Source organism: Delphinapterus leucas, chromosome 2, assembly GCF_059928025.1.
Source record: "Delphinapterus leucas isolate spDelLeu-1000000601 "Yukka" chromosome 2, BTC_Dleu_Yukka2, whole genome shotgun sequence".
Taxonomy (NCBI): Eukaryota; Metazoa; Chordata; class Mammalia; order Artiodactyla; family Monodontidae; genus Delphinapterus; species Delphinapterus leucas.
In genome coordinates this window covers 33,244,620-33,264,246 of record NC_143130.1, presented here as the reverse complement: position 1 = coordinate 33,264,246, position 19,627 = coordinate 33,244,620, and the positions used below count along the sequence as shown (strand labels likewise).

Sequence of the window (19,627 nt, the reverse complement as noted above, 5' to 3'; positions counted from 1 at the left end):
GCCCTGGGTAGATTAAACAAACAAACAAACAAAAAATACATTGCCTTAACTGACATCACTTGATTTCAGTGAGCCTCACATCAGTGCTGAATTTCTAAAACGTAACGTTCATGTGTCCTGGGACCATGCTCCCTGTGTTGGCAGCTCAAAGTTCTTGCACATATCCCTTCATTCCAAGCTCAAATGGCTTCTCTAACAGACGCCTATTCTTTACTTCAGTGAAGCTTAGAAGATTCTGGAAAGTAGAGTCAGTGCCTACTCAAACCCTATGCAATGATAGAGGGAAAGAGTAGAGCTATTTGTTTTTTGTGGTTTTTTTTACATCTTTATTGCAGTATAATTGCTTTACAATGGTGTGTTAGATTCTGCTTTATAACAAAGTGAATCAGTTATACATATACACATGTTCCTATATCTCTTCTTTCTTGCATCTCCCTCCCTCCCACCCTCCCCATCCCACCCCTCCAGGTGGTCACAAAGCACCAAACTGATCTCCCTGTGCTATGCGGCTGCTTCCGACTAGCTATCCACTTTACATTCGGTAGTGTATGTATGTCCATGCCACTCTCTCACTTTGTCACAGCTTACCCTTCCCCTCCCCATATCCTCAAGTCCATTCTCTAGTAGGTCTGTGTCTTTATTCTTGTCTTACCCCTAGGTTCTTCATGACATTTTTTTCCCTAAAATTCCATATATATGTGTTAGCATACAGTATTTGGCTTTCCCTTTCTGACTTACTTCACTCTGTATGACAGACTCTAGGTCCATCCACCTCATTACAAATAGCTCAATTTCGTTTCTTTCTATGGCTGAGTGATATTCCATTGTATATATGTGCCACATCTTTTTATCCATAAATCCGATGATGGACACTTAGGTTGTTTCCATCTCTGGGAAATTGTGAATAGAGCTGCAATGAACATTTTGGTACATGACGCTTTTTGAATTATGGTTTTCTCAGGGTATGCCGAGTAGTGGGATTGCTGGGTCATATGGTAGTTCTATTTGTAGTTTTTTAAGGACCCTCCATACTGTTCTCCATAGTGGCTGTACCAATTCACATTCCCACCAGCAGTGCAAGAGTGTTCCCTTTTCTCCACACCCTCTCCAGCATTTATTGTTTCTAGATTTTTTGATGATGGCCATTCTGACTGCTGTGAGATGATATCTCATTATAGTTTCGATTTGCATTTCTCTAATGATTAATGATGTTGAGCATTCTTTCATGTGTTTGTTGGCAGTCTGTATATCTTCTTTGGAGAAATGTCTATTTAGGTCTTCTGCCCATTCTTGGATTGGGTTGTTTTTTTGTTATTGAGCTGCATGAGCTGCTTGTAAATTTTGGAGATTAATACTTTGTCAGTTGCTTCATTTGCAAATATTTTCTCCCATGCTGAGGGTTGTCTTTTGGTCTTGTTTATGGTTTCCTTTGCTGTGCAAAAGCTTTGAAGTTTCATTAGGTCCCAATTGTTTATTTTGTTTTTATTTTCATTTCTCTAGGAGGTGGGTCAAAAAGGATCTTGATGTGATTTATGTCATAGAGTGTTCTGCCTATGTTTTCTTGTAAGAGTTTTATAGTGTCTGGCCCTACATTTAGGTCTTTAATCCATTTTGAGCTTATTTTTGTGTATGGTGTTAGGGAGTGATCTAATCTCATACTTTTACATGTACCTGTCCAGTTTTGCCAGCACCATTTATTGAAGAGTCTGTCTTGTCTCCATTGTATATCCTTGCCTCCTTTGTCACTAGTTTACCACAGGTGCATGGATTTATCTCTGGGCTTTCTATCCTGTTCCATTGATCTATATTTCTGTTTCTGTGCCAGTACCATACTGTCTTGATTACTGTAGCTTTGTAGTATCGTCTGAAGTCAGGGAGCCTGATTCCTCCAGCTCCGTTTTTCGTTCTCAAGATTGCTTTGGCTATTCGGGGTCTTTTGTGTTTCCATACAAATTGTGAAATTTTTTGTTCTAGTTCTGTGAAAAATGCCAGTGGTAGTTTGATTGGGATTGCATTGAATCTGTAGATTGCTTTGGGTAGTAGTTATTTTCAGTGTTGATTCTTCCAATCCAAGAACATGGTATATCTCTCCATCTATTTGTATCATCTTTAATTTCTTTCATCAGTGTCTTATAATTTTCTGCATATAGGTCTTTTGTCTCCTTAGGTAGGTTTATTCCTAGATATTTTATTCTTTTTTTGCAATGGTAAATGGGAGTGTTTTCTTGATTTCACTTTCAGATTTTTCATCATTAGTGTATAGGAATGCAAGAGATTTCTGTGCATTAATTTTGTATCCTGCTACATTAGCAAATTCATTGATTAGCTCTCGTAGTTTTCTGGTAGCATCTTTAGGATTCTCTATGTAGAGTATCACGTCATCCGCAAACAGTGACAGCTTTACTTCTTCTCTTCCGATTTGGATTCCTTTTACTTCCTTTTCTTCTCTGATTGCTGTGGCTAAAACTTACAAAACTATGTTGAATAAGAGTGGTGAGAGTGGGCAACCTTGTCTTGTTCCTGATCTTAGTGGAAATGCTTTCAGTTTTTCACCATTGAGGACGATGTTGGCTGTGGGTTTCTCATATATGGCCTTTATTATGTTGAGGAAAGTTCCCTCTATGCCTACTTTCTGGAGGGTTTTTATCATAAACGGGTGTTCAATTTTGTCGAAAGCTTTCTCTGCATCTATTGAGATGATCATATGGTTTTTCTCCTTCAGTTTGTTAATATGGTGTATCATGTTGATTGATTTGCGTATATTAAAGAATCCTTGCATTCCTGGAATAAACCCCACTTGACCACGGTGTATGATCCTTTTAATGTGCTGTTGGATTCTGTTTGCTAGTATTTTGTTGAGGATTTTTGCATCTATGTTCATCAGTGATATTGGCCTGTAGTTTTCTTTCTTTGTGACATCCTTGTCTGGTTTTGGTATCAGGGTGATGGTGGCCTCGTAGAATGAGTTTGGGAGTGTTCCTTGCTCTGATATATTTTGGAAGAGTTTGAGAAGGATAGGTGTTAGCTCTTCTCTAAATGTTTGATAGAATTCGCCTGTGAAGCCATCTGGTCCTGGGCTTTTGTTTGTTGGAAGATTTTTAATCACAGTTTCAATTTCAGTGCTTGTGATTTGTCTGTTCATATTTTCTGTTTCTTCCTGAATCAGTCTTGGCAGGTTGTGCATTTCTAAGAATTTGTCCATTTCTTCCCGGTTGTCCATTTTATTGGCATAGAGTTGCTTGTAGTAATCTCTCATGATCTTTTGTATTTCTGCAGTGTCAGTTGTTACTTCTCCTTTTTCATTTCTAATTCTATTGATCTGAGTCTTCTCACTTTTTTTCTTGATGAGTCTGGCTAATGGTTTATCAATTTTGTTTATCTTCTCAAAGAACCAGCTTTTAGTTTTATTGATCTTTGCTATCGTTTCCTTCATTTCTTTTTCATTTATTTCTTATCTGATCTTTATGATTTCTTTCCTTCTGCTAACTTTGGGGTTCTTTTCTTCTTCCTTCTCTAATTGCTTTAGGTGCAAGGTTAGGTTGTTTATTCGAGATGATTCCTGTTTCTTAAGGTAGGATTGTATTGCTATAAACTTCCCTCTTAGAACTGCTTTTGCTGCATCCCATAGGTTTTGGGTCATCGTGTCTCCATTGTCATTTGTTTTTAGGTATTTTTTTGATTTCCTCTTTGATTTCTTCAGTGATCACTTCGTTATTAAGTAGTGTATTGTTTAGCCTCCATGTGTTTGTATTTTTTACGGATCTTTTCCTGTAATGGATATCTAGTGTCATAGCATTGTGGTCAGAAAAAATACTTGAAACAATTTCAATTTTATTAAATTTATCAATTCTTGACTTGTGACCCAAGATTATGATCCATCCTGGAGAATCTTCCATGAGCACTTGAGAAAAATGTGTATTCTGTTGGTTTTGGATGGAATGTCCTATAAATATCAATTAAATCCATCTTGTTTAATGTACCACTTAAAGCTTGTGTTTCCTTATTTATTTTCATTTTGGATGATCTCTCCATTGGTGAAAGTGGGGTGTTAAAGTCCCCTACTATGAATGTGTTACTGTCGATTTCCCCTTTTATGGCTGTTAGTATTTGCCTTATGTATTGAGGGGCTCCTATGTTGGGTGAATAAATATTTATAATTGTTATATCTTCTTCTTGGATCGATCCCTTGATCATTATGTAGTGTCCTTCTTTGTCTCTTCTAATAGTCTTTATTTTAAAGTCTATTTTGTCTAATATGAGAATTGCTACTCCAGCTTTCATTTGGTTTCGACTTGCATGGAATATCTTTTTCCATCCCCTTAGTTTCAGTCTGTATGTGTCTCTAGGTCTGAAGTGGGTCTCTTGTAGACAGCATATATATGGGTCTTGTTTTTGTATCCATTCAGCCAATCTGTGTCTTTTGGTGGGAGCATTTAGTCCATTTACATTTAAGGTAATTATCGATATGTATGTTCCTATTCCCATTTTCTAAATTGTTTTGGGTTCGTTATTGTAGGTCTTTTCCTTCTCTTGTGTTTCTTGCCTAGAGAAGTTCCTTTAGCATTTGTTGTAAAGCTGGTTTGGTGGTGCTGAACTCTCTCAGCTTTTGCTTGTCTGTAAAGGTTTTAATTTCTCCATCGAATCTGAATGAGATCCTTGCTGAGTAGAGTAATCTTGGTTGCAGGTTTTTCTCCTTCACCACTTTCAGTATGTCCTGCCACTCCTTTCTGGCTTGCAGAGTGTCTGCTGAGAGAACAGCTGTTAACCTTACGGGGATTCTCTTGTGTGTTATTTGTTGTTTTTCCCTTGCTGCTTTTAATATGCTTTCTTTGTATTTAATATTTCGCAGTTTGATTAATATGTGTCTTGGCATATTTCTCCTTGGATTTATCCTGTATGGAACTCTCTGTGCTTTCTGGACTTGATTAACTATTTCCTTTCCCATATTAGGGAAGTTTTCAACTATAATCTCTTCAAATATTTTCTCAGTCCCTTTCTTTTTCTCTTCTTCTTCTGGAACCCCTATAATTTAAATGTTGGTGCATTTAATGTTGTCCCAGTGGTCTCTGAGACTGTTCTCAGTTCTTTTCATTCTTTTGTCTTTATTCTGCTCTGCAGTAGTTATTTCCACTATTTTATCTTGCAGGTCACTTATCCGTTCTTCTGCCTCAGTTATTCTGCTATTGATCCCATCTAGAGTATTTTTCATTTATTGTGTTGTTCATCATTGTTTGTTTCATCTTTAGTTCTTCTAGGTCCTTGTTAAATGTTTCTTGCATTTTCTCTATTCCATTTCCAAGATTTTGGATCATCTTTACTATCATTATTCTGAATTCTTTTTCAGGTAGACTGCCAATTTCCTCTTCATTTGTTAGGTCTGGTGGGTTTTTATCTTGTTCCTTCATCTGTTGTGTGTTTTTCTGTCTTCTCATTTTGCTTATCTTACTGTGTTTGGGGTCTCCTTTTTGCAGGCTACAGGTTTGTAGTTCCCGTTGTTTTTGATGTCTGTCCCCAGTGGCTAAGGTTGGTTCAGTGGGTTGTGTACGCTTCCTGGTGGAGGGGACCAGTGCCTGTGTTCTTGTGGATGAGGCTGGATCTTGTCTCTCTGGTGGGCAGGTCCACGTCTGGTGGTGTGTTTTGGGGTGTCTGTGGCTTTATTATGAATTTAGGCAGCCTCTCTGCCAATGGGTAGGGTTGTGTTCCTGTCTTGCTAGTTGTGTGGCATAGGGTGTCCAGCACTGTAGCTTGCTGGTGTTGAGATGGAAATCTCTGGGAGATTTTCGCCATTTGAAATTATGTGGAGCTGGGAGGTCTCTTGTGGACTAGTGTCCTGAAGTTGGCTCTCCCACCTCAGAGGCACAGCACTGACTCCTGGCTGCAGCACCAAGAGCCTTGCATCCACACGGCTCCTCAATTGGGGATGATTCGTTGTCTATTCATGTATTCCCCAGATGCAGGGTACATCAAGTTGATTGTGGAGCTTTAATCCCCTGCTTCTGAGGCTGCTGGGAGAGATTTCCCTTTCTGTCCTTTGTTCTCACAGCTCCCAGGGGCTCAGCTTTGGATTTGGCCCCGCCTCTGCGTGTAGGTTGCTGGAGGTCGTCTGTTTTTTGCTCAGACAGGACGGAGTTAAAGGAGCCACTGATTCAGGGACTCTGGCTCACTCACGCCGGGGGGAGGGAGGGGCGCGGAGTGCGGGGCGAGCCTGCAGCGGCAGAGGCCAGCGGGACGTTGCACCAGCCTGAGGCCCGCCGTGCGTTCTCCTGGGGAAGTTGTCCCTGGATCCCGGGGACCTGGCAGTGGCGGGCTGCACAGGCTCCCCGGAAGAGGAGTGTGGATAGTGACCTGTGCTCGCACACAGGCCCCTTGGTGGCGGCAGCAGCAGCCTTAGTGTCTCCCACCTGTCTCTGGGGTCCACGCTTTTAGCCGCGGCTCGCGCCCGTCTCTGGAGTTCCTTTAAGCAGCGCTCTTAATCTCCTCACGCACCAGGAAACAAATAGGGGAGAAAACGTCTCTTGCCTCCTTGGCAGCTCTAGACCTTTTCCCGGACTCCCTCCCGGCTAGCCGTGGTGCACTAATCCCTTCAGGCCGTGTTCACGCAGCCAACCCCAGTACTCTCCCTGCACTCCGACCAAAGCCCGAGCCTCAGCTTGCAGCCCCGTCCACCCCGGCAGGTGAGCAGACAAGCCTCTTGGGCTGGTGAGTGCCGGTCGGCACCGATCCTCTGTGTGGGAATCTCCCTGCTTTGCCCTCCGCGCCCCTGTTGCTGTGCTCTCCTCCACGGCTCTCCGAAGCTCTCCCCTCTGCCACCCGCAGTCTCTGCCCGCGAAGGGGCTTCCTAGTGTGTGGAAACCTTTCCTCCTTCACAGCTCCCTCCCACTGGTGCAGGTCCCGTCCCTATTCTTTTGTCTCTGTTTTTTTCTTTTGCCCTACCCAGGTACCTGGGGAGTTTCTTGCCTTTTGGGAGGTCTGAGGTCTTCTGCCAGCATTCAGTAGGTGTTCTGTAGGAGTTGTTCCACGTGTAGATGTATTTCTGGTTTATCTGTGGGGAGGAAGGTGTTCTCTGCGTCTTAGTCTTCCGCCATCTTCCCCTCCGCCTGGACTTTAAAGGCTTTTGTTAGAGGAAGTGAATGTTAACAACTCTTTATAAATTAAAGTTGCCCTCTCCTAGGAACTTCAACACTTCTCTGGAAGGATCGAATCAGTGCATGTCCCCGGCACCAGTTGCCCCGGGGCCACCTCAGCCACTATTTCTTTAAAGACGCTTTCTGTCTCTATTTTTTCTTCTAAGTCTCTGTAATTCACAGAAGATTGCTTTTGAGTTTATCCTATAGATCACATAGTTATTCTTCACTCTTTTTCTCTTTGTTCTCCTCTGAGTGGATATTTTCAACTTACTGTCTTCTAACTCACAGAAAATTGCTTCTGCTTGACCTGTTTTAATATTGACGGTACTTTTTAGCATTTCTTTTTTTCCTTACAATATATTTAACATATAATATTTGAATTTAAGGTGCACAACATGGTGATATGATACATTTACGTATTATACTATGATTGCCATTGTAGCAGTAGTTATCATTACTATTTCTTATTGTGTTTAGAAAAATTAAGTTCTAGTCTCTTAGCAAGTTTATCGATTATAATAAAATACCACTGTCTAGATTCTCTATAGTGTGCATCAGATCTTTAGGAATTATTTACTCTTAGTTAAAATTTTGTACCTTTAAATAACATCTCTCCTGTTCCCCACACCCCAGCCCCTGGCAACCAACGTTCTCCTGGTTGTTTTTGTGAGTTTGGATTTTTTTTTTTTATTTTACAAATAGATGATATCACATAGTATTTTTCATTCTCTTTTCGACTTATCTCAACATAACTTACCCAAGGTACTCAATATTGAAAATGGTAGAATTTTCTTCTTTCTAATGACTGATAATATTCATTGTGTGTATGTAAATATCGATAAATACATAAATATAAATATCACATCTGTCTTATCCATTCATCAGTTGATAGGAATTTAGGTTTATTCCATATCTTGGCTATTGTGGATAATGCTGCAGTAAATATGGGGGTGCATATATCTTTTCAAGTTAGTGCTTTTATTTTCTTCGGATAAATACCCAGAAGTGGAATTGGTGGATCATATAGTGTATATATATAAATATATATATATATATATATTTTTTTTTTTTTTTTCTTAACGGTACGTGGGCCTTTCATTGCTGCGGCCCCTCCCGTTGCAGAGCACAGGCTCTGGACGCGCAGGCTCAGCGGCCATGGCCCACAGGCCCAGCTGCTCCACTGCACGTGGGATCCTCCCAGCCCAGGGCACGAGCCCACGCCCCCCGCACTGGCAGGCGGACTCCCAACCACTGCGTCACCAGGCAAGCCACGTATTTTTAAAGTTTTGAGAAACCTTCATATTGTTTTACATAGTTGCTGCAAAACATATATCCCCACTAACAGTTCACAAGTGTTCCATTTTGTCCACATCCTCACCAACACTCATTATCTCTTGTTATTTAATAATAACCATCCTAACCGGTGCAAGATAATATCGTGTTGTGGTTTTGATTTGTATTGTTCTTATGATTAGTCAGGATGACATTTTTATATACCTTCGGTCATCTACATGTCTTTTTGAAAAAAAAAATTATTTCCTGCCCATTCATACATTGGGTTGTTTGGTTTCATGTATATTTTGTGAGGCTTTTTTTTAGATATTTTAATTATGTGCCTTTTATCCAATATATGGTCCACATTTTTTCACATTTAGTTGGTTGACTTCATTTTGCTGATTTTTTAATTTGTTGTACAGAAGCTTTGAGGTTTGATTTATTCTCCTTTGTTGACTTCTGCCTTAGTTTTTTGTTCTCTTGGTGTCATATTCAAAAAGTCATCAAAACAAATGTAGAGGAGTTTCTTATGTTTCTTTTAGTACTTTTATGGTATCAGGTCTTAGGTTCAAGTCTTTCACCCATCTTGAGTTCATTTTTTTTTTTTGCGGTACGCGGGCCTCTCCCGTTGTGGAGCACAGGCTCCAGACGTGCAGGCTCAGCGGCCATGGCTCACGGGCCCTGCCGCTCCGTGGCATGTGGGATCTTCCCAGACCGGGGCACAAACGTGTGTCCCCTGCATCGGCAGGCGGACACTCAACCACTGCGCCACCAGGGAATCCCGAGTTCATTCTTTTGAGTGGTTTAAGATAGGGGTCCAGATTTACTTTTTGCTTGTGTTTATCCAGGTTTTCCAGCACCATTTATTGAAGACACTATTATTTCCCCATGGTTGTTCTTGGCTACCTTGTCAAAAGTTAGTTAACCTTCTATGTGGGGGGTTAATTCTGGGCTCTTTATCCTGTCCCTCTGGTCTGGGTGTCTATTTTGATGCTAGCACCATACTGTTTTAAATAGTATAGATTGTAGTAGAGTTTGAAATTAGGAAGTGTGATGATTCTGGTTTTCTTCTTCTTTCTCAGAATGGTTTTCGCTATTCAGTTCTTTTCTGGTTTGATAGAAAGGTTAAAATTGATTTTTCTATTTCTGTAGAGAATGTCATTGGATTTTTGAGAGAGGTTTCTTTGAATCTACAGATGGTGTTGAATTAAGGACTTCCAAATCTTAGAAATTCCTCCAACCTATGAGCATAGGATATCTTCCCATTTGTTAGTGTCTTCAGTTTATTTTATCAATGCCTTGTCGTGTTCAATGTAGAGACATTTCACCAACTTTGTTAAATTTATTCCTAAGTAATTTATTTTTTTTGATGGTATTGTAAATTAGAAAGTCTTTATTTTTTCAGAGAGATGTTTCACTGTTTGTGTATAGAAATACAACTGATTATGTGTGTTGATTTTATACAGTGCAATTTTACATACTTTGTTGATTAGTTACAACTTTTTGGTTGCTTCATTAGGATTTTTTATATAGAAAATTATGTCTTCAAATAATGACAATTTTAGTTCTTACTTTCTTAATTGGATGCCTTTCTTTGTCTCGCCTAATTGCTTCAGCTAATACCAATACTTGCAGTACTATATGTACTGTCCATAGTAGTCTCTTATGATCCTATGTATTTCTGTAGTATCAGTGGTAATGTCTCCTCTTTCATTTCTAATTTTGTCTTCTCTCTTTTTTCCTAGTCTAGCTAAAAGTCTGTGAATTATATATTTTTGAAAATCCAGCTTTTCGCTTGTTGATCCTTTCTGTTGACTTTCTTGTATCTATTTTATTTATTTCCACTCTAGTCTTTTTTTTTTTTTTTAAGATGTTGGGGGTAGGAGTTTATTAATTTTATTTTTGCTGTGTTGGGTCTTCGTTTCTGTGCGAGAGCTTTCTCTAGTTGCGACAAGTGGGGGCCACTCTTCATCGTGGTGTGCGGGCCTCTCACTATCACGGCCTCTCTTGTTGCGAAGCACATGCTCCAGATGTGCAGGCTCAGTAGTTGTGGCTCACGGGCCTAGTTGCTCCACGGCATGTGGGATCCTCCCAGACCAGGGCTCAAACCCGTGTCCCCTGCATTAGCAGGCAGATTCTCAACCACTGCGCCACCAGGGAAGCTCCTCCACTTCAGTCTTTATTATATTCTTCCCTCTGCTAACTTTAGGAAAAATTTCTTATTTTTCTAGTTCCTTGATATGTAGAGTTAGATTACTTAGGCACTTTCTGATTTCTTGCCATTTGCACTTATCACTATACACTTTCCTTTCTGGAATGCTTTTGCAGCATCTCATAGGATTTGGTAAGTTGTGTCTCCATTATCATTTGCTTTAAAGTTTTTAAAAATTTTTCCTTTTGATTTCTTTTTTGACTCATAGACTTTTTTGGAAGTGCACTGTGTAGTTTTCCCTTCTTTGTAGATTTTCCAGATATCCTCTTGTTGCTTTCTAGTTTTATATCATTGTGTTCAGATAGCTGGTACGATTCTGATCTTCTTAAATTTGCTAAGACATCGTTTTTCATATAATCCTGGAGTATGTTCCATGTGCACTTGAGAACAAGTTGCTGGATGGAATGTTCTATATATGCCTGTTCAGTCCATTTGGTATAATGTATAGACCAGTGTATATACACTGGTCTTTATACATAAATCCTTGCTCATCCACTATATGGATGATCTATCCACTGCTGAGAGTGGAGTATTGAAGTTCCCTACTATTATTGTATTGTCTGTTTCTCCCTTCATATCTGTTAGCATTTGCTTAATATATTTAGGTGCTCTGATGCTGGGTGTGTATCTATTTACAATTGTTACATCTTCTTGATATGTTGACCTTTGTATCATTATATTGAATATAATGACTTTGTGTCTTGATATTGTTCTTGTTAAAGTCTGTTTTGTCTGATATAAGTATGGCTTCCCCCACATTATTTGGCTTCTACTTGCATGGAATATAATATTCCATCTCTTTATTTTGAGTATATGTGTGTCTTAAAGCTGAAATGAGTGTCTTATATGCAGAATTTAATTGTACCTTATATATTTTTTATACATCCAGCCACTCTGTGGCTTTAATTTGTGAATTAAGTCCACTTATATTTAGAGTGAATTTTGATACATAAGGACTTATTACTGCCATATTATTAATTGCTTTCTGAATGTTTTATATCAGTGTTCCCCATCCTTTTTGGCACCAGGGACCAGTTTCATGGAAGATAATTTTTCCACGGAGTCGGAGGTGGGGATGGTTTCGGGATAATTCAAGTGCATTACATTTATAGTCCACTTCATTTCTATTATTATTACATTGTAATATATTATGAAATAATTATACAACTCACCATAATGCAGCATCAGTGGGAGCCCTGAGCTTGCTTTCACTTGCCACTCACTGATAAGGTTTTTGTTTTTTGTTTTTTTTTGTGGTACGCGGGCCTCTCACTGTTGTGGCCTCTCCCATTGCGGAGCACAGGCTCCGGATGCGCAGGCTCAGCGGCCGTGGCTCACGGGCCCAGCTGCGTCACAGCATGTGGGATCTTCCTGGACCGGGGCACGAACCCATATCCGTTGCATAAGCAGGTGGACTCTCAACCACTGCGCCACCAGGGAAGCCCGTGATAGGGTTTTGATATGAGTCTGCAAGCAATAGATTTGTTATGATCTCTGTGCAGTCAAACCTCTCTGCTAATGATAATCTGTATTTGCAGCCGCTCCCCAGCGCTAGCATCACCGCTTCACCTCCACCTCGGATCATCAGGCATTAGATTCTCATAAGAAGCATGCAGCCTAGATCCCTCACATGCCCAGTTCACAGTAGGGTTCGCACTCCTATGGAATCTAATGCTGCTGATAATCTGAAAGGAGGCAGAGCTCAGGTGGTAATGCAGGTGATGGGGGAGCTGCTGTAAATACAGATGAAACTTCTCTTGCTTGCCCACCACTCATCTCCTGCTGTGCGGCCCAGTTCCTAACAGGCCACGGACCAGTACCAGTCCATGGTCTGGGGGTTGGGGACCCCTGTTTTATATTTCCACTGTTTCTTTTTCCCCTCTGGTCCTGTCTACCTTTATAATGGGTGGTTTACCATGTTGGTATGCTCTGTTTCCTTTTTTAGTGTTTGTGATTCTACTAAAAATATTTGCTTTGGGGTTACCATGAGGTATACATAAAATAACTCATAGTTAAAACAGTCCATCTTATGTTGATAGAAACTTATCTTTGTAGGCCTGTAAATGTTCCATTTTTAATTCTCCTTTTATATTTTTAATGTCATGATACACTTCACTTTATTCTGCATATTTTTTAAAAAAGCTATTGTAGCTATAGACTTTTCTATTGCATTTTTCATTTCATCCCCACCATGTTTTTGGTTCCTTTTATTTTTTTACAGTTTTTGTCTATTTTTGTTTTCTTTATGTTTTTTCTGATTTCACTGAATTGTCTTTCAATCTTTCCTTGTAGCTCACTGAGGTTTCTTATAACAGTGTTTTTGAATTATTTATTAGGTAGATTGCAGATTTCAAAGTCTTTGGGATTAATAACTGGAATACTTTGTAATCCTTTAGTTGTGTTAGGTTACTTTGATTTAGAAAAAAAAATGTTCCTGGCGTTTTGTGCTTCTGTCTTCACTTTTGAAGTAGCAGCCACCTACTCCAGTGTTTGCTAATTGTCTTCAGGAGAAAAACACCTTCTGTTGGCCCTCTAGACTTAGAGTTTCAGAGGCTTTCTCAGACCTTCTATGGATAAAAGTGTTTCATACTTTTTATTTCATCTTTTGGCAGAATTCTTGAGCTTATATGGTCTATTTTTATCTAGCAACACAATAGGCTGGGGGCTGACAGAGCCCCTTTTCTTCTCCTGAGGGTGGTGCTAATGCAGAAATTTATGGTCTGTCTCTAGCCTGCAGATGTGAGCCAGCTTCCTTTGTGTGTTCTCAAGCTGTCAGCCAAAGCCTTCCCTCACTACCTTGGTTGTGAGCACCCATGGTAAACTAGCCACAGTGTGGATATTTGTATAATGTGTTCAGAGCACTGAGGGTGCCCACTGGCCAGTTGGGAGGATCCACGGGTGAGGCATCCCTATTCGCTCATGGATGGGCTTCTTGATAGAGTCTGTGATATAGCAGGTAGAATCTGCACCACATCAATTTCTTCTAAGAATCCTATCTGCTACCTCTTCCCACCCCGGTCATTCATCTTATAATTCAGCACTCTGAATGGGGCAAGAAATCAATGGGCTTTTTTGGCAACATCCCACATAGTTGGAGAAGCTACATGTTAATTCACATGCTCTCACTTGCCCCTGCAGGGGAAATCATGGGCCAGGAAGAGCCCTCTTGGCCTTTAGTTGTTCAATCTTGGGGGAGGCTTGATGTTCGTGAAACCATTCCTTTTACTTTGTTCAATTCATGCAAACTCATACATATTTTTTTTTTCCCCCAACATTATGCCAGTACTTCTCTACAAGAAACCTGAATATCCACAAAAGCTCTTTCGTTCTTAAGTGATAGATTAAAACAGGATTTTCCAGGTACCCCCAGGCTGTAGCCAAGAGGGTATGGAGCCAGTTAACAGATGACTGCAATGTCCAGAGCTGGGATTGAGGTCTCTATGCCTAATACCCTGTGCACAGGTGGGTGAGACTCCTCCTGTTCCCCTTGACATATTTTGCTGGATCCCACAGCTCCCACAAAGACACTTGGGTCTGTGAATGAAGCCAAGTTATTAAAGGGAGGTATGATGAAACACATCTTATTCAATCATAATGCTGATGTAACTCCTCACAGAAGTATATTCAAGTCAAAGTGAGTAATTCAACCTGAGCTGCTTTTACTTTGCTTTTATCTTTCTTCACTCGTCTTGAAACCTCAACCATGAGGCCACCTGGAGTCTCCCATTCTTCATTTATTAAGGGAAGAAGTCCTAGAGAGAGAGAGAAATTCCATGTGATAGATTCTCACATGGAAAAATGATTAGGTCCTTTGTCCCTCCTAATAGAACCCCACTCTCTATAAAACCACCCACACTTCCTTGACCCAGGTCAGAGTTTCTTCCCATGCTGTAAAAAGACAAGAAGAAATCAGGGAGCTGTTACCCTTTTTCTTCACCTCCAGGAGTTCTCTTTGCTTTACATCATTATTACTTAGAAAACATTTAAAAATTCCCATGTCCAGAACTTAAAAGGATTCAGTAAATTAGTATTTCTGGGCATCATTGCTTTTAAAAGATCATCAGCTTATTCAAAATGCTATCAAATTGAGAATAAGTACGCCTGCCCTACTTAGTTAAAAAAAAAAAAAAAAAAGCACGTGTGAGTCACATGAAAATACTGTTAAAATGCACTTTCTGACCAGGAGGCCTGAGTTATGCCTAAAAGACTGAAATCTGAACACAATTTAGGGACAGAGACTACACTGAGACTATTAAGGTCCTGTTTTACACTCAAGTAAATAACTTGGTGACAAGAAAAAAACCTTATTAGAGATGATTGGAAGTGAGGATATTTGTACAATATAACACATTGGGAGGATCTCATTATCATGAAGAAACTAACCAAATATCATTTCAAGTAATTTTTAATAAACAAAACATGTAAAATGAAGACAATATCCTCCATTTTGGTTATCAGTACAACTTTCTCTCAGAGACAAAAATTCTAGTTTCAGTAAAGGCTCAGCTTAAAAAAAGTACAGACCAGGCTTCCCTGATGGAACAGTGGTTGGGAGTCCGCCTGCTCATGCAGGGGACACAGGTTCGTGCCCCGGTCCAGGAAGATCCCACATGCCGTGGAGCAGCTGGGCCCGTGAGCCATGGCCACTGAGCTGCGCGTCCAGAGCCTGTGCTCCGCAATGGGAGAGGCCACAACAGTGAGAGGCCCGCGTACGGCAAAAAAAAAAAAAACTGAATCAAGAAGAAACAGACAATTTGAACAGACCTATCAATATAAGTGAAATAGAATCTGTAAACTAAAAAATTCCCTACCAACCAAAGTCCAGGACCAGATGGCTTCACAGGCAAATTCTACCAAACATACAAAAAAGAACTTATACCAATTGTTGTCAGCCTCTTCCAAAAGGTTGAACAGGAAGGAATACTCCCAAAGACATTCTATGAAGCCACCATCACCCTGATCCCAAAACCAGACAAAGATGCTACCAAAAAAAAAATTATTGGCCAATATCTCTGATGAATATAGATGTAAAAACTATCAAAAAATATTAGCAAACTGAATCAAATAACACATAAAAAGTCACATACCATGACCACATTGGATTTATCTAAGGGTTAAAAGGACGATTCAACATACACAAATCAATGTGATACACCATATCAACAACAAAAAAAGACAAGATCCACATGATCATCTAAAGAGATGCAGAAAAAGCATTTCCTAAAATTCAACATCCATTCATGATAAAAACTCTTGCAAAAGTGGGCATAAAGGGAACATATCCGAACATAATAAAAGCTATTTAGGACAAACCCACAGCCAATATACTACTCAATAGTAAAAAGCAGAAAGCCTTACCACTAAAATCTGGAACATGACAAGGCTGCCCAGTCTCACCACTTCTGTTCAACATAGTCCCGGTGACAGCAATAAGACAAGAAAAAGAAAAGGTATCCAGATTGGAAGAGAAGAGGTAAAATTTTCATTATATGCAGATGACATAGTACTATATACAGAAAACTCTAAAGACTCCACAAAAAAACTACCAGAACTGATAAACAGATTCAGGAAGGTAGTAGGATACAAGATTAACATACAGAAATTGGTTTCATTTGTTTATATTTACAATGAAATATCAAAAAAGGAATGTAAAGAAACAATTCCTTTTAAAATCACATCAAAAAATAAAATACTTAGGAGTAAACCTCACCAAGTAGGTGAAAGACTTATATGCTGAGAACTACAAAATATTAATAAAGGAAATTGAAGATGATTCAAAGAAAGGGATATTCCATGCTCTTGGATTGGAAGAATTAATATTGTTAAAATGGTCATAATACCCAAAGCAACCTGCAGATATAATGTGATTCCCATCAAATTATCCGTGACATTTTTTACAGAACAAGAACAAATAATCCTAAAATTTATACAGAACCATAAAAGACCGAGAGTTGACAAAGCAACCTGAGGAAAAAGAACAAAGCAGGAACCATAAACCCTTCCAGACTTCAGATACTACTACAAAGCTACAGGAATGAAAGCAATGTGATATAGGAGCGGAGTCAAGATGGCAGGGTAGGAGGACACAGAGTTCATGTCTCACAACAATTAGGGCACCTACCAAGCACTGGTGGGGAACCACAGACACCTAATGGGATGGGACGAACCCCAGAGTGACCAGGTAGGACATGTGGGGGAGGGAGGGGAAAGGAGAAGTGGAGGCAGGATGGGACCAGCACTCATGAAGGGAAGCTGGGGGAGGGGAGGGGTACCCATACCTGGAGGGGCCCACCCTCAGTGAGGGGAGCAGGGAGGGGGACAGGGAGAGACCCTCAGGAGATCAGAGGAATGAAAGGGAAAGCAGCTAGCATGTTCCCCACCCACTTGGGCCCTGGGGAGCCTGCTGAGGTCCTGGGCCTTATCCTCTGCCTTCCTAGGTCCCCTCTGGTCACGTGGGTTCTGAGGGCATGGGGGGGGACACCAGTGCCCCTGAGGGGTATCTGGGGGAGGGGAGGGGTGGAGATTTCCCAGGAGACCCCAAGGGGGGCAACAGCCAATGAAAAGAAGTGACAGAATCCTGCAACTCTGTGAGGGTGAGTACCTCCTGGTTCCTACACTCTTTCCCTCCTGGGTAACCCTGATTGGTCTCCCCATCCCCTTTTGTGTGAGGAAATTGTTCCCATTCCCTTCTGACCAATGGGGTCATTTAGTGGAGCTTTCAGATGCCATTTTCCTCCATTTCTTTCATTCTGCATTCTTCCTTGCCTCTCTGGGAAGAATAGAGTATGTTGGCAGGGGAAATGAAAGTCATTTTAGTCATACCATGCCATAAGCTGAATTCTTGAAGTTAGAACCAGTTTTCAATTGCGAGGCATCCTCCAAAATTGGCCATCAAAACTCATTTCACCATCACAGGGCCTGCAAGACACTAAGCAGTGTACAGTTCCAAGAAGAGTGTATAAACATCTTGTCTCCATTAGTTAAACAGCAGACACTGATTACAACCTTCCTCTTTTTCGAGCTTATGTTTAAAATGTATCAACAGGATATGGCTGTTTGGTTTTTGGTGACCACCCCAGAGGTTGAGTAACTCATTACATTTAAGTTGACTCCTCGTCTGTCTCTTACTGTGAAATTTAATATAGGAGATGTTGTTTGGTTAATTTTAATTTTTACGGGACGATGAGGAAATTGTAACATTTTTGTCTTTCTCTTTTTGGTGCTCTCCTACAGCCTCCACAACGGCCAATGCTCCTCCAGGCATCCAAGAGGAAGTCTGTCCTGGAAATGGATCACCCAATTAGCTCACCGATTGGGAACGATGACCTGAAATCCACCTGGCCCTCAGGGTGTCCCATCAAGAGAAGTTTGGTCCAGGACTCCATAAGCAGCATCCAGGCACCAGGCAAGAGATCTGCCCAGATCTCCACCCTGGCTTGTCTGAACCCACCAAAGAAACCCAGACTGAGTCCCATACAATTTCCCCAGAAGAGCACCCTGAGACCAGATCCGGGGGTTTTCCAGAATCTGCAGCCTCCACCTAGTACCACCAGACCTGGGCCAACCGTGGCACCCCAAGTGACCAGGAAGACACCTGCCTAGGGGCAAAGCATTAACCTCCAGCCTCCACACAACACATCTTACCTGAATACTCTCCAGGCCTACACCAGAGTCCAGCCTCCACCCATCAAACATGTTCCAGGCCAGTCTCTCAGGATGCTCTTCAGGAGAGTAGGCAAAGCCTGGTGGAGCTGCACATACATGACATCTCCCTCTTTGTCTCCTGCTGAGAAGCTAACCCCTCCTGCTCAGAGCCCACCCATGGGCAAGAAGTCTGAGGAGCACTGTGCCCCAGGCCCCTGGATTGTCCTCTATGATGACCTTCAGAATTCTTCTTCCTCTGAAGAGAATGAGTGAGAGGGAGACACCAATGACCACTAAAACATGTCCTTCAGCCCCAGGTACCCTGAAGGTGACTGTGGAACAGAGGAGGGGAAGTCCCAAGGAGTGGCCTGTCCCTGGTGAATCAGTGATTCTTCACCTCTGGGGGGTGGGTGGGTGAAACAATAGTGGAAACCCAGGTTTTGCTTAGGGACACACATGTGGAAAGCACTGCATTTTCTCCTGATGGAATTAGAGTCAACATGGAAATGGTGTTTATCAAACTGGAATGTCAGTTCTTTTGCAAACTCAATCCTTTGTAGACAACTTTGAGACAATTCCACGAGAAAGTTTTAACTTTGGTGTAAATAGAAAGCTGTGGTGAGAATCTGGAATTGGTGGCAAATGTCTGAAAGTACTGCAGCTGACTAAAGGGCCTAACTCTGCTTACAGAATGACAGCAGGGCCCTGAGTTAAGATGAGATTTGTGGATTCTGTGGACTCTTTTCCATGTAAATCATACAGGGGACTGCTCCTGTGGCTTTGTTTATTATTATTATTTTCTTAGTAAACATTATTCTAAAGCTTTGTTTAAAATTTTTCTTTCAATACCAATAAAATTCTAGGCAAAACAAGTCATGACATACATGGTTTTTATTTTTCAGCCTTGAAGATCCCCTTGACATTTTTCATCCTCAAAGCTTATGGAACTGGGAGGACAGAGGAGCTTGGAAGGACTGAGGCTATTCAGAAATATAGACTCTCAGGCACCCCTGCCCTCAAGACCACTCACTGGTCAGTATATGCACATACACGGTGTGCCCTTGTCAGTGTCAGGCATGGAGAATGTGATAAGCGCTGTAAGCTGACCTGTTCTCACTGAGGCCCACACGCCACGCTGAGGGTGAATTTTAATAGCTACATATGCCTCAATCTTACTTCAAAGGATCCCATGTTTTGGTTGTCTGTTTTGAGGCCCGGGTATTGGGATTTCAGCTGCTCTCCAGATGAGTGGATTAGGCGGCAATGTTTGAGAACCACTGGAGGTGGTGTGCCAGGATATCCCCAGAGTCCCATGTCATCTCCTTTTTCTAACATAGAACACAGTTTGACTAGGACCAAGGAAAACTAT

The 19,627-nt window shown here is 41.1% G+C and overlaps 1 long non-coding RNA gene across 1 annotated transcript in view; it reads left to right on the top strand.

Annotated features, from left to right (window-relative positions):
* Positions 1 to 19,387, top strand: part of LOC111164685 (uncharacterized) — a 73,420-nt gene extending 54,033 nt beyond the window's left edge. Inside the window, exon 4 of the long non-coding RNA XR_016391945.1 lies at positions 17,848 to 19,387. This is a non-coding gene — a long non-coding RNA (uncharacterized LOC111164685). The remainder of the gene's footprint in view (positions 1 to 17,847) is intronic.
* The last annotated feature ends 240 nt before the right edge of the window (positions 19,388 to 19,627 follow it).